This window comes from Harmonia axyridis, chromosome 5, assembly GCF_914767665.1.
Source record: "Harmonia axyridis chromosome 5, icHarAxyr1.1, whole genome shotgun sequence".
Taxonomy (NCBI): Eukaryota; Metazoa; Arthropoda; class Insecta; order Coleoptera; family Coccinellidae; genus Harmonia; species Harmonia axyridis.
The window spans coordinates 22,727,197-22,742,382 of record NC_059505.1 but is presented as its reverse complement, the minus strand read 5'-3'; positions in this window follow the sequence as shown (position 1 = coordinate 22,742,382).

Sequence of the window (15,186 nt, the reverse complement as noted above, 5' to 3'; positions counted from 1 at the left end):
GAATCGCTAGAGATTCATCTACCGCTACCCTTATTATTATTATTAAGTTACATATACGTCTAGTCATAAACAAAATAAGATAACGTGAACATCGTGGATTGACTGTGCCACCCATGAACCACATCTCATAAATTTGTTCGATATTATTCAAATTCGGTGAAAGGGTGACCAAAGAAGGACATTAATACATGATTCTTGCCTAGAGTCCACTCGATACAATATGAGGATGTACTGTTATGGTTTCTAAAAATCTGTCTTTAGTATTGATGATTTAATATATTTTTTTTGAATTTTGAGAATACTTGGGGTGGATTCTAGTCATTTAAAAAAAATTGAGATTCAATTAAAAAACTATAATAAAAAAAAACCAAACTTAACTAACTCAACTATGAAAATCAACTTCAAACTCTATAAAAATTTATCTTATCTTGAAATTTTTTGGATCGTCCTTTTCACTTTCGCTGAATTATTTCCTTATTAGTTCATTCAACCCTTAGTTATGTGTCTTGATTCTCCTGACCACTAAATATTTATTTTCTTTCTTTAAATCTGCAATTCGGCCTTCAATCAATTGTTATAATATACTTCTGCTTCCAGATTATTCCATATATTATTATTTATGTTTTATGTCATTTCTTCTGCCTTCAATTTTACTTTCTAGTCCTACATCTTTTTAGTTTTTCACTATTGATGTCCTCTCTAAAATTTCATCCCCCAATTTTTCCACCGTTTCGTCGATAACTTCCAACTTTTCTTCTCTTTGTTCAAATTTCAGTTCAGTACAATTTCTTCACGTTGTTCCTCTATTTTAATATAATATTCTCTTCTATTCAATAAACTCATTCTCCACTTCTATTCTGATCTCCCATTTTCCCTGTGATCTTTTAAATCCTTCTTTCATTCCATGTCTTTTTTCAAGCTTCTCATAATTTTTCAATTTTTTTCATTTTCTTGTTTTCTTCTTTTGTTTATCTCTTTTCTCAGTGAGTAAATTGTAATATCTTCTCTTTTGTAATAATTTCTATAACTTCATTCCGTTCCATTTCTTATATTCTTTTTCTTTATTTATTCTTCTTTTTTATCTTATGTTAAGCCTGAGGCTTGTAAATTCCCCTTCAATCCTCAGTAGATGTAGACACCCACGAGTTCTTCCAGCGTTTTGGGTCATCTGGTATTTGGGATTCCGTCTCGAGTAATCTTACCTATTTTCACTTGTTCATTCTGCTGACTTGGTTGTTCCAATATTGTCGTCGTACTCGCCCCATTTGACGATGTCCTGGATTTGGCATTCCTTTCAAATTATTGTATTTCACTTCTACCTCTCAGCGTATATCCAGATATGGTTCTTTTTCTGTTGCCCGCTAGGGTTTCTATGGCGTAAGTCATGATAGGCCGAACGCAAGTTTTGTTAATCCTGGTTTTTGAATGATAGATAGATAGATAGATAGATAATTTATTGATGCTCCTTTACAAAAATTCATTGTATTGCACACGTCACAGGATTCGATAAAAAATACAACTTTGAAATGGTATAAATCATTTCTCATCATTGTCAGAATATAAAAATAGTAGAGATAACTTAATAAAGTTATACAATTCTTAAATGATACAGAGGATCATTGTCAAAATATAAAGGCATTACTCAATAAAGTAATAACTTCGAAATTGTATAGAGCATTTCTCATCAATGTCAGAATATAAAAATAGTAGGAATAACTCAATAAAGTTATACAATTCTTAAATGATACAGAGTATCATTGTCAAAATATAAAATATAAATGCATTACTCAATAAAGTAATACGACTATGAATGATATGAAATACCATTCCTCATTACAAACATTACAACACAAAGAATAAATTAATTCAAAAGAGATTAAAATTCAAACTACTGGACAGGAACTCTTGGACACTCCAGAACGCATGCTGCCGCAAAAATTCACCGACAGTTTGCTTATATTTTTTGAGACTGAGCCTTTTCACCTCTTCAGGTATCTTATTAAAAAGTTTATGTGAAATGAAATTAGGTCCGTTCTTGGATTTTTCTAATCGCATATACTTAGATTTGATGTTGTTTCTATATCGTGTGTAATAATCATGGGTATCACCAAACTTCGGAAGATCCCTGTTATTATTATATGCATAAACAAGACATTCATAAATATAGATAGACGGAAATGTCGAGATTTTAAGTTTTTTGAAGGCGTCTACGCAATCATCCCTGTAGTTTAAACCAGCAACTATTCTAACTGCTCTTCTTTGCAATCTGAAAATACCTTTCCTACTAGAACAGTTACCCCAGATCAGTACACAGTATCTCAGATGTGACTCGACCAGACTATTATAAGCAACCTCAATAACATCCTTTGATACAATGTTGGCCAAGTTACGGAGCAGGAAGGTATTTTTTATTATTTTGGATGCTGTTTCATTGGCATGGGAGATCCAGGTGAGACTTGGATCTAGATAAACTCCCAGAAACCTTACCGATTCACTGGTAGTATGATTTGAAATCTCCCTCAAATTGAACAACATAGTTTCTGTCTTTTCTGCATTGCAAACTAGCATATTTGATACAAACCATTCCTTGGGTCTCAGCTCTGCCGTTCTCGCAAGCTGTTCAACCCCATGCAGTTCTCGATGCCCCACTGTAATTCCAGAGTCGTCAGCCCACAGTAGGTGTTCATACATAGCCATGAAGTAGGAGAAATCATTCATAAAAATTATGAATAATAGGGGTCCTAATATGGAACCTTGTGGTACCCCAAGACTTAACAGACCCTCTGCAGACCATGTACCATTGCAAAAGACCTTCTGCTTCCTGTCTGTGATATATGACATGATTAGTCTAAGACTAATCTCATCAAACCCATACTTTGCTAGCTTGTCTAGAAGAGCCTGCGGGGAAACACAGTCGAAAGCTCGACTCAGATCTAAAAATATTGATAGTGAAAGCAAGCCCTTCTCAAAACAGTCAAGCGTATATTCAACAAAACGTAATATAGCATCACATGTTCTCGATTTCTTTCTAAATCCGAATTGATTTTTGTAGAAGAGATTTTCACTCTCGAAATGGTTCATTACCTGATTATGGATTATTTTTTCGAAGACTTTTGAGAAAATTGGAAGTAGCGAAATCGGTCGATAGTTTTTTTTGTCATTCTTATCACCTTTTTTGTGTATAGGGATTACTTTTGCCACCTTCAAACAATCTGGAAAAACTCCCTCCTCAATGCAACGGTTCACCATTCTAGTGAGAGGCCTCACTATATGATTTATATTCCTTTTCAGGAGTGATATTGATAATCCGTAGTAGTCCCTCGATTTAGTTTCCTTTAGGGAACATATTGCATCTCTTACATTATTGAAAGACACTTCCTGAAATCGAAAACCATTTTTATATTGGTAGTTTGCATCTGTAAAATTCCTAGGTTCAGTATTTCCAGTTTTTGGCAAATTATCTACAAGTTGTTCTTTATATATTTGTTATTGAATATGACGGCACTCTGCAACTTTTCCTGATCACGAACTTCGTCTGTTTTATCTTGGTTCGATGATATCTGTACGACGAGTTTGCATCTTTTCGATTCTTTGTTAATGAATACTTAATGATTTTGTTTTTGTTATTGATATTCTCATGTTGTATTCTAAGAAAAACGAATATAGCAGTCTCTGCAGGTCTTCGTCTTCAGCCACGATTGCCTACTGCTCCTGTTCTTAGTCTGTATCCCATTCCAGATTTCTTGACGCGGTGTTTTATTTGGTCCATTATGATATTGCACTTTGTTTATTCAATTACCAAATAAAATCGAATTCCCATTTGAAATTTAAATTTTGTTTGATATTGGAATAAGCCGTTTGATTATTGTTCAATATGATTGATGTAATTTATATGAAGTGTGAATTTTCAGTCAAATTGTAAAGAAATTAATAATATTTTGACTATACTGGGCGCCATTTCTTATGATTTCTTCTTCTTTTCCTTTCTTATACGAGCTGGTAGTTCATAGTCAGCCTCTTCAGACGTAGACGTCCAGCATTCTTTCGGTGGTCTTCCCTGGGTACCTACTCTTCCCCGTGGGTTTGTTCTGCCTTGCTTTATGATTTCTTAAAATCTGAAATCTTACTTCATTATTGATAATTTAATATGTCTTTTCGAATTTTCTTAGTGACTAGAATTTACCCCAAGTTTTTTTTAAAAATTAAAAAAAAATTAAATCATCAATACCATTTTTGCATGAAAAATAAGGCTTTAAAGGGATTAGAAATGAATCTGGAAAATACTAAATATCTTTGTATTGGAGATGAAATGAGTGAGATATTGGTACAGAAAGCATACAAACTTGCTGTTGGGTAGGATTGAGTTATTTCAATTCTGAAGTGTGGTTCAGTTCGATTTAATTTGGTAGAAATGATAGTAAAAAAAAAAATTTAATTATAAAAAAAGGCAGTGAACTGTATTTTTGTAAATTCTGAAATATTTCCCAACACAAATGAATAGATAAATGTACCCAAACAACGATAAGAATATTAATCTTACCTTTATCAGCCAGTTAAGTTGAGCTGGAGCTTGGATGGTGTCTCAAATGACCATGAACAGAGTGATCGAGCTCGACAAACTATCATGTACACGAAGAATTCTGGTGATGATTGCTGTTAGAGTTGAAAGAATAACACTTATCCTTGCGGTTTTTATAAACCACGCCACTGGTAACAAGAGTCAAAATCGATACTGTGTATCGAAATTAGTTTCGATATAACTAAAACTCAGGAAGCAGAAATCGAATGCCGACATTAAAAGAAAATGAAAGAATCACGAAAAATTATAATTTTCAGGATTCTACCGATATTAAATAACGACGTAAATTAACTCAATATTGTAACGTTTTTCGGTTAATTAAATCGGTACTTCTGGCTAATACTAATTTATTTCAGGTACACAACTATAAATAACTATTTACAGATGATTTATTTCAACTATTGCACTAATTTATTTTCACTACTACATTAATTTATTTCTACAACTTATATCTAATTGAGTGTACGGCACTGACCGCCGTTTCTGTCGCACTGCCCTGCTCTGCGGCTTCGATTGGTTATATACCGCTCGCAACTCTCTCTAGAAGCGTCTTGATCTTTCTATCGAGCTCTCGGTGTGTCCGGTACCTTCTAGAAAGAGGCAGTGGCGTAGGGCTTGCGAATTCGTTACAATATTGATTTTTAGATGCAGATATGCTCACGATGGATGCTATCTCAAGACTGTCTTATTACGTTTTAATTTTTCTATGAAATTGAAAAGAACAGAGACAACAAACGCCACAGTTGACGAATCACACGCATTAAATTGAAATTAAGAATTTTCATAATTCCACAGCATAAACTCACATTCCACCAAAAAATAAAAGAAAACGAAAAAACAATAAATTTAATTAATGTTCATTTGTCATGAATATACCGCCCACTTAAAATTACCCTAATTTTATACAATTGATTAAAAGCAAACAAAATATATGTACGTGAGGTAGATAATTTTGAATGTTATCATTTCAAGAGAAGTTACTACCAAAAGAAAAGGTGGCAAAAAAAATAATAACAAGATGACAAACTAAGTGAAATTGAAATATATAAATTATTAATTGAGAGGCACCAATTTCATAAGAGCTCTGGTATATTGACCAGTTACGGTTTTAACAGACGCTACACGAATAATTTCATCGGGTTCCGGATACAATTTTTGTATGCGGCCGATAGGCTAAGTGGCTGGATTGGAATCAATGGCCTTGATGAGGACTCAGTCTCCTACGGAAAGAGAATTATTTTCTGATTGCCACTTGTTTCGCTGGAGCATAGTGTGCAAATATTCGACCAATATTAAACCACCGTTTCCAAAATTGTTCAAATATTTTCTTATGTTGTTCCCAACACTTAATGGGAGTTTCAACATCCGACTAGTGTAGTTCGGGAGCTGCTTACAACGAGGCACCTATCAGAAAATGCCTAGCTGTCAGAAAATCTGCAGATTCTGACGGATCTGGCGATAGTCACGGGTGAAGACAAAGGCGAGTTCTTCGAAAATGCAAACAGTAGTCCGTAAAATTTCGAGGAGGAGCCTCTTGGCCGACTTCACACCGGCCTCCCAAAGACCACCGAAATGCTGAGCATATGGGGGGATAACCTTCCACTGATTGGTCCTAAGTGACATATTATCGCATATGTCACAATTATTTTCTTTCAGGAAATGTGAAACTTCGTTCAGATAACGAGAAGTTCCCACAAAGTTGCGCCCATTGTCGGACCAAATTTCTTGAGGTAGACCTCTTCTAGATATAAATCGGTTTAAGGTAGATAAAAATGCTTCAACTGTTAGTGACGACACAAGCTCCAAATGGACTGCTTTGGTGGAAAAACAAACGAATGAAGCAAGATACGCTTGCAACATCGTTGGTTTACGCGAATTGTTTGACCGGTAGGAAAATGGGACAACGAAATCTATACCCACCTTGCTAAAAGGACGCGAAATATTCAACCTAGGTGAAGGTAAAGGGGCCATTTGAGGCGTGGACACATCACCTAGAAAAAATCTTGTACAGGTGATGCAGTTTCTAATGCATTCCTGGACCAAATTTGTGAAAGACAAAATCCAATAATTTCGCCGAATAAGACTGATAGTCGTGTTTGGTTTGGAATGAAAGGAAGCCAAATGAAAATGGAAACATATTAAACGAGATAATACACATTTTTTTGGAAGCAAAATTGGATGCTTAGCATCCTGAGATAAACATGAAAATTGCATTCTACCGCCCACCCTGAACAATCCTGCAGAGTCAACATAGGAATTCAAATTACGTGAAGATCTGTCAATTGATTTTTTGTTTTGTAAATTTTAACGTGATTGATCAAAGTGGTGATTCCTAATAACCTGAAGAGCTCCCTTCAACTCATCCAGAGAAAGAGGCCCAGACAATCGCATCCTTGAATCAACCCAAGCACGGCAATTTGAAACAAATCTTCGAACATACGCAAAAACTCTCTTTAACTCTGAAAAATCTAAGTTCAAAAGTTCCAATTCATATCAGGCCGCTTTTATTAACAATGACATCGATTATGATATCAAAGCAACATCGAATGGTTTCAAATAAAAAATTAAAAAATCAACTATATTCAGCCACGGATCTATTGCTTCATAAGTGTCAAAAGATAATTGTTTATTTTTTTCCTTTGTTAATCTTATGATTAACAAAGACAACAATTGAAACATTAACAATTATTTGTTAATGTTTCAATTGTTGTCGTGATATTGATGATGAACTATATGATAGATAGTCTATCATCTGTTAGTTGATGAAAACAGCCCAAAACTATCTGTTAATTTTTTGTTTGAGATTAAGGGATATATTTTATATTCTGGGTTAAAGTGTAAGAGTAGAGTTATTTTTGCCCAATAAAGACGATTATTATTAGTATTAATTATTGTAAATTTCCCATCCACTACCTTATCCGTCTTTGAAACGAATCACGATCACCTAGCCATTGATATCAGAAGAGAGCATATTCACGCGTTCGTTCTGCAGGCGCCAACAATTTCCATAATTCGAGCTTCGTTCTATTACAGATATAACAATCTATTCTACAAAGGAAATCACAATGAAATTTTCACCTTAAAAATTAAAAAAATGTTTTAGGAGCTCATTGCAAGAATTGTTCGAGCTCTTCTCGGGACAACACCTGATTTTATTTGGGAAAGTATCCTTTAATTTTATACTTCACAAATGCTTCCGCTTCATCGATCATTTTAACATTAGTTTTTTTTTCTGTAACATTAAGCTTAACATCGATAATTTTGACCACACTTGTCTGTTGAATATTTCCGGAACTACGGACTTCATAAATTAGTCATATGTAAGAACAACAAGAATCGGAGCAATATACCAAATCTTCAAAAAATGCAAGCAAAATATTTTCGTGGACAATATTCACTAATTTTTTTCTTCTCCTCTCCTGAAAGCCTTCGTATGTTTTTGGATTTCGGGAAATATCAATACATTTCTCTTGGTTGTTTATACATTCCTCGTTATTAGTTAAATTAACAATATTATCAAAAATACTTATTGTCTAGCGGCAATTGGTTTGAATGTAACACCCTGTAGTTTGTTACATTTTTAGATTATTAAAAATGTATAAAAATAAGAAATAATTTCTTTCATATTCTGTCTGCTAGACCACAAGTACCAAACATGTTTGGAAAGATCTCATTTTTATTAATATAAAAATGTAACAAACTACAGGGTGTTACATTCAAACCAATTGCCGCTAGACAATAAGTATTTTTGATAATATTGTTAATTTAACTAATAAAGAATGTTATGCGTAACTTTATGAGCACACACAAAACTATTGTATTTTTGTCCACCCTGTACCAATTGGAATCAACATGTTTTGGGGACGATACAACGGTTTTGGGGCCGATACTGTTCAATATCTATCTAAATGACCTGCATAATGTTCAACAGAATTCGAATTTCAAGATCTTAGCCTATGCTGATGATACGGTTATTTTATTTATGGATGATAAGTGGGAGGCTGTGTTCAAGCGGACTGAGGAGGGTTTGAATTTCGTGGTATCAGAAATGAGAATTGTTACTAACAATGAATCTACAAACAAAAAAATTTATAACTTTTACGTTGACGGAGGCTTCTTGTTCGAACTTAAAGAAATTTATAGTTGTTCACGATAAAGACCATTGTACCGATAGCTGTGACTGCGAGTTGTTCCTCGAAATGATCGATACCATAAAATATTTGGGAATACATGTTGACCGTCTTCTTCGATGGAACGAACATATAAAATATTTGTTAAAAATAATCAAATGTTCGATACCCAAATTCAAATTATTGGTGAATATATTGCCTCGCAAGATTCTGTTCACGGTTTATTACGCCCTCTTACAGTCCTTTTTGGAGTATGGAATTGTTGGGAATTTCAGGATTATTTCTTAAAATGGTCTGTTAAGATGAAAATGAATTTGTTCCATACTTTACGAACACAGTGTATAGATATTCTTATTCTCAACAAACATTGAGTAGAGAGAATGACAGTGAATCAATACAGTTCTTTTCAATTTTTCTCATTAACATCCATGAATGTAGGTACACCGATGTTTCCTTGAAAGGGTATAACCGATGTAAAATATTCATTTACATAGTCAATCAATTTTCCAGTTTATTCCTTTCTATTATAATTGAACTCATTAATTCAAATGATCGCAGCAAGATCTTGGATTCAAGGACATACGTTAGAGAGGTAATTTCTTGTAGTATTCCGTTGATAAACTGCAATATTAGTTATTTTCAAATATTTGAAAAACATATTTATGACTAGAGACCGGATTAGATGCATTTGCATATGTAAATATGCAAATTCATATCAATTCTCAGCAGTTATTTTATACATATTGTAGGTATTACTAAAAATATGAAGAAGCCCGATTGCGAATCACCGCATAATCGCACGAAGCGCACGCCCCGAAAAACTAGGGGCTTTAAAACCTATGCAGTTCATTGGAATCTGGTGGAAGTGTGCGAAACGAGAAACATTTCTGACAAAAAATTATTAATAATAATGTGGTGGACAACGGCCAATAATAATGAGACCGACGAAACGTAAACTGCAATCTTTTCGATTCAGGTCAAAAAACCGAAATTAGATTTATGTATCACACACATCTGGACGCGAAAAAATGTAAGTACCTTACTACAAGTGGTTATTTAATGTGCGAGCATCACAGGGGCGGATTCGGGGGGGGGTTGCATAACCATAACCATTGGTGAATTGTGAAAAGAGGAAAAGTGTCCCAAATAAATGTTCAATTCTTTAATGTGTTTCATTTCAAATCTACATGTACAGGATGGGCAAATAAACGAGGTAAGCGGCTATATCTCAGGATCCACTCATCGTAGAGACTTGCGGTGAAAATGTTTACTATTAAAGTGTACTAGAAAACACACTGGAAATTGGTTTTAAGTTCATACCTCTAACGCTAGGGGGCGTAATAGATATCGTCGAGTAGAAAAATGAATTTTACTCGAAAATATTTCCTATAAAGTTGATGAAAAAATATCATAACTGTAACCCTTGGAAAATTCTGTATCTTTTTGAATTATCACTTTCGATTTCACGACATCAAATAAGGGTGGGAGAAAGGGAGGAATCGGACTGATTGCAATGTCTGTAACTTCAGTTTGGCTCAACATTTTTTAGCAAAGTAGATCTCGTTTGAGATCTTGTTGATGAAGGAAAAAATATACTCATGATAAATTTGTTTTTGCTGCTTCTGATAGGGGACGCTGAGTCAGATGTTCATAGTTTTGTTCATTTTTCTCCGAAATTTACAATGTAATAACAGAATTTTCTTAAGAGAAACAAATTCTCTGGATTGTTGGTAAAGAAAATTAATATTGTTGCATCAGTTCAAATTTACATTCTGGGTAATAACTCGAGAAGACGAGAGTTCGGCTCCCCCACAGAGATTCATTGAAATTATAACGAAATTTTTGTTTGATTTTTGATAATTTTATACTAACATCTGGAATGTTTTGACAGTGCAATTTCAGAATTTTGCCACTCATAGCCCAACCAGTTGTTTTTTTCTACTATGTTAGAGAACCGAAGGATAAATTCGGATGGCCGTTATTAAGGAACCGTTTGATATTTTTCGATTCTGTTATATATTCGTGTTAGGTATGAAAAAAAATATCATCGTGAGAAATTTCATCAATTTTTGGGTGAAATTTTTTTTTCGCTGTAGACATGTGAAAAAAATTTTTGTTCTGTTTTTGAAAAAAATTTTTCACAAAAATTCTTAGAAAAATGAGTTGATTTAAAAAATGAAATTCAATTTGACCACCGAGGAAAAAAATTGCAAACGTTGCAGGTTTTCCGCCATTTTGAATTTTTTTCAAGGTTCTTTACCTTTTCTGAATTGAGCACTCAAAAATACTATGATTTGACCAAAATTCGAAATTTCAAAAGTTATACATAACTGACCACACTCAATAGAATATTGGTCGGAAATGACGTTGCACACTCTGTATCTCGCTTATGCTTCGGAAACGAGGTAAATGCCATAAAGCAAAAATGATTCTCCCGGTGTCATCTACATGACTATATAGGTTTGTCCGGTATAAAATGAAACACCCTGTATATATCAGTGAAATTTCATAAACTTCATAAATTCTGTTTTACGATTAGGTGTTTACATCTCATGAAAACACTGATGTTCAAATGCGATACCATTTAACCCTTAGATTATCACCATCCCGCATTTTATTTTTGTGTACCACTGAAGGAGGAATTGGAAATTTCTGATTCTTGGTGCACTTTTATCGATTACAACGCGGCTGATTATGACTCTATTGTTGACTTTTTGTCAGGTGTTGATTGGTCCGAAATGATAGGTATCGACGATATACAGTCGGCTGTGACTAAATTTTATGAAATTATTCAGATTATTATTGACAAATTTGTACCTCGATAAATATCTAAAATTTATAACTTTCCTCCCTAGTTCTCACACTAGTTGGTACTTCAAGAATTTATTATGTCAACTCAAAAAGCGCCGACTTTGTGCTTTTGGACTTCACAAATCCATGTTGACATTTTGAAAAAATCTGGGATTTATGGAAAAAACTTAAAAATCTTTTCACCAATTTTTTTTCCAAAATTCTTGGAGAATGATGTGAGGAGGCTTATTGGCCGATAGTTACTAGGATCCTCGACATTTCCTTTCTTATAGATCGGTCTGACAATAGCTATTTTTAAAGATTTTTGCAACAGCTATTTTTAAAGATTTGTGGAAAACACATTCCTTAAATGATTTGTTTATGACAAAGGCTAAAGGTTCTGCAATAGCTGATATAGATTTTTTGATAACCGTCATTGGTATTTCATCATAACCGAATGAAACTTTATTTTTCATTTTTTTGACAGTATCCACCTCCTCCTCCATCGTCACTTCAAATAAATAAAAGGATTTAGGGTTGTAAAAGATGGAACCAGGGGATACTGAAGCCGAACTCGATACGGGATTGGAGTTCAGAATATTAGAGATATTTACGAAGTGGTGATTGAACAAATTTGAAAGCTGTTGTTTCCAACGGTACGGATCTTATTCAGAAAAAACTGCAAACTTTCGACGACACAATAGTTCGGTGAAAGCCCTTTACCGATTTCCATGAATTTGATCAGAATTTCTTTCAACTCAAGAATTTGCCTAGTCGATAGATCAACCTATCTTATACAGGGTGTCCGTTATCAATGTCCAAATATGAAGAATTTCAAATTGTTTTTTCTTGATATTTTCTAATGTAACACCCTGTATTTTTTTCCATGATAATGTACACAGTTTAAAACCTTACATTTTTTCACAAGTAACCTTAGGATAATTTTCACTCCTGTGTCCAAAAAAAGACACATTACATAGATATTTAAATAAATAGAATAAGATATAAGACCTATCTAAAACAATGAAAAATTGCAGTTGAGAAATTCATTTACATAATGAAGTCAGTTGTAACAAAATTAATCTTATCTTTGAAAGAAATTAGTAAAAGATTTGTCAAATGTGAAGGCAGAACATTGTAAAATGTTGGCAATAAATAATCAGGCGCACACTGTGACTTCTTCAACCTGCAAAATGGGACACAGAAATCATCCCCAATTCTAGGGAAATAAGGATGACTTTATCCAAGAAAACTCCACATACTTGACCTCCTATGGGCATACATCAATAACTCCAGCACGAATAAAGATGGAAGTGTAAGTAATTTCCAATTTCTTAAAATAATCTCTGCAATCATATCGATAGCCTATGTTGGAGACAATAAGTATAGCTCGTCTCTAAACTCTCTCTCAAAACTACTGCAGCGACCCCAAATAAGTATCTCATAACTTAAATGGAACTCACATAACGAGAAATATGCAGCCTTGACTACACCAACCGACACAGAGGAAGATAACTGCCTCAATACAAAAATGCTCTTTGCCAGCTTTGCGCTCAAGTAATCCACATGAGCCCCCCAAGTGATCTGTGTGTCCAAATGCAGTCCCAAGAATTTCTCACTACTCACCTCAGTTCTCTTCAAAGAGAAAACAAACTTTTCAGTTTTCTCTTTATTGACAGAGAATCCATTACCCGAGAACCCCCTCGAGGCATTCGCCCGCATATCAGCAAACAGCTCTTCCGCCATATCCACACCATCAAATGCAATTGATATATTCGTATCGTCGTAAAACAGCAGGGAAGCAATCACTAAACGTAATATCCTCAGTCAAACCTCTCAAATATTTGATCCCTTAGGTTCCTTTCACACGGTGAGACGTACGGCTCTCGCTCATGAGCGAGAGCGTTTTCCGCTCATACATGCAATCCTTTCACTTGGTTAGAGGTACGGCTCTCGTTCATAAGCGAGATCCTTTTCTGGTTCTACATTCAACTTTTGTGAGATTTTATTATAGCGGTGTCACACATGTGTGACCTCCTAGACTGTTTTCTAGGAGGTATGAAGTAAAATTAAGAAAACAACTTGTTGGATTTTTGGATATGTTCGTATGGAATACATAAACAAGTGATTGAATGTTGAATATGAATCATTTCATATCTTCATTCATTCAAAAATTCATTTATGGAAAAAACGAAGGAGACGAATAATATTTTTAGTTTCATGAGGAGATTTATATTCTGCGAAGAAAATATATATCCCCTTTTTAAAAAAATATACCTACTCAGCTGAACTGATAAATCAGTGAAAACATTTTGAAAATCCATCAATAAATGACTGAGAAATAGATGATTTAAATTTACGTATTTTAGCGCGGAACGTCTTTGGTCTGTGACGTCACGGCACTTGCCTGTGATCGCTACACCATAAATTACGTTTAAATAGTTAGCCGCGCCAAGGCTCACGCGCCGTTTATAGTTTTACAGTGTAGTTTTAACTCGAGTTTTGTTTTTATGTCACCATAATGGAAAAAGGCTTCGTGAAAGGACAAAGTGACAATTTATCTAAAATAGATATATTCGCAGTGATGAAGTTTTTTTCTTCAAATCCATCTTATGTCAGTGCTGAAATAAAAGGAGTTAAACTTTTCAAGTAAGTATCTACGTTTGAGTTTGCTGCATCATGGTTCAACTTATAACGATGATTTATTTAAAAAACGTTTCATAAACAGTTTGTAGTTGAGTACTGGTTGTTGAAGTCTATCAATGGCAAAACATATTTATGTGAGGAGTAAAAAGTAAAAAGAGAAAAAAGTAATTTATATGTATGTATATAGTAAGTTATTTCAGCCATCGTGTAACGAACAAAACACGACACGAACGGCACAAGTGATTGTACACCAATGAATTCGTAAGCACTCTGCGAATACCAGTCGTTTAGTGTGTGACGTCACGCCACTTACACGTACTATGAAACTATTCTTCCAAGCGCAACTTCAAAGTCCCATAACTTTTTCATTTCTAGAGATATTTCAATGATTCTTCCACATTTTTGTTTCATTTTACTTAAATTTTCAGAATTAATCTTTAACAAAAAAATGAAAACTAGTCCATTAGCTGGACGGATTTCGATGAAATTTTGTATGTATGTTCAAGTGGATTCAAGAATGAGTTTGGATCCACGTTTTTTTCATAATGTTTCTCTAATCAATTTTTATTCAATCCGAATTTTTCTTGCCAATCCACTTGAACACAAAAAAATCAAAATCCGTCCAACCGTTTAGGAGGAGTCTAGTCAAATACATACTGTACAGGGTGGGCAAATTTCGATGTTTTAGCACTACAACTTTTGAACCAGAGGAGATAGACAAAATCTGATACCCACTTCTCGATCTCTTTTTCTGAGAAACTAACAAGGGTAGTATTCATTTTTGACCACCTTCTTTTGTTTTCGAGTTATAAGCGAAAATTGTAAAAATGGCGATATCGAAAAACATTTATATCTCCGTTAATACTGATGATAGAGCTCTGAAATTAAAACATTATACAGGCACTTTTTCACGTAGAATCCAGTGGCGTGCTCGTATTTCCAAAAGGGTTTTTCGTTACGAAGCTATGACCCAAAGTTATGTTTTTTCAAATGGGAACACTAGATTTTTGTGCCATTTTCTGAAAGCTTGATTTTTCCTGA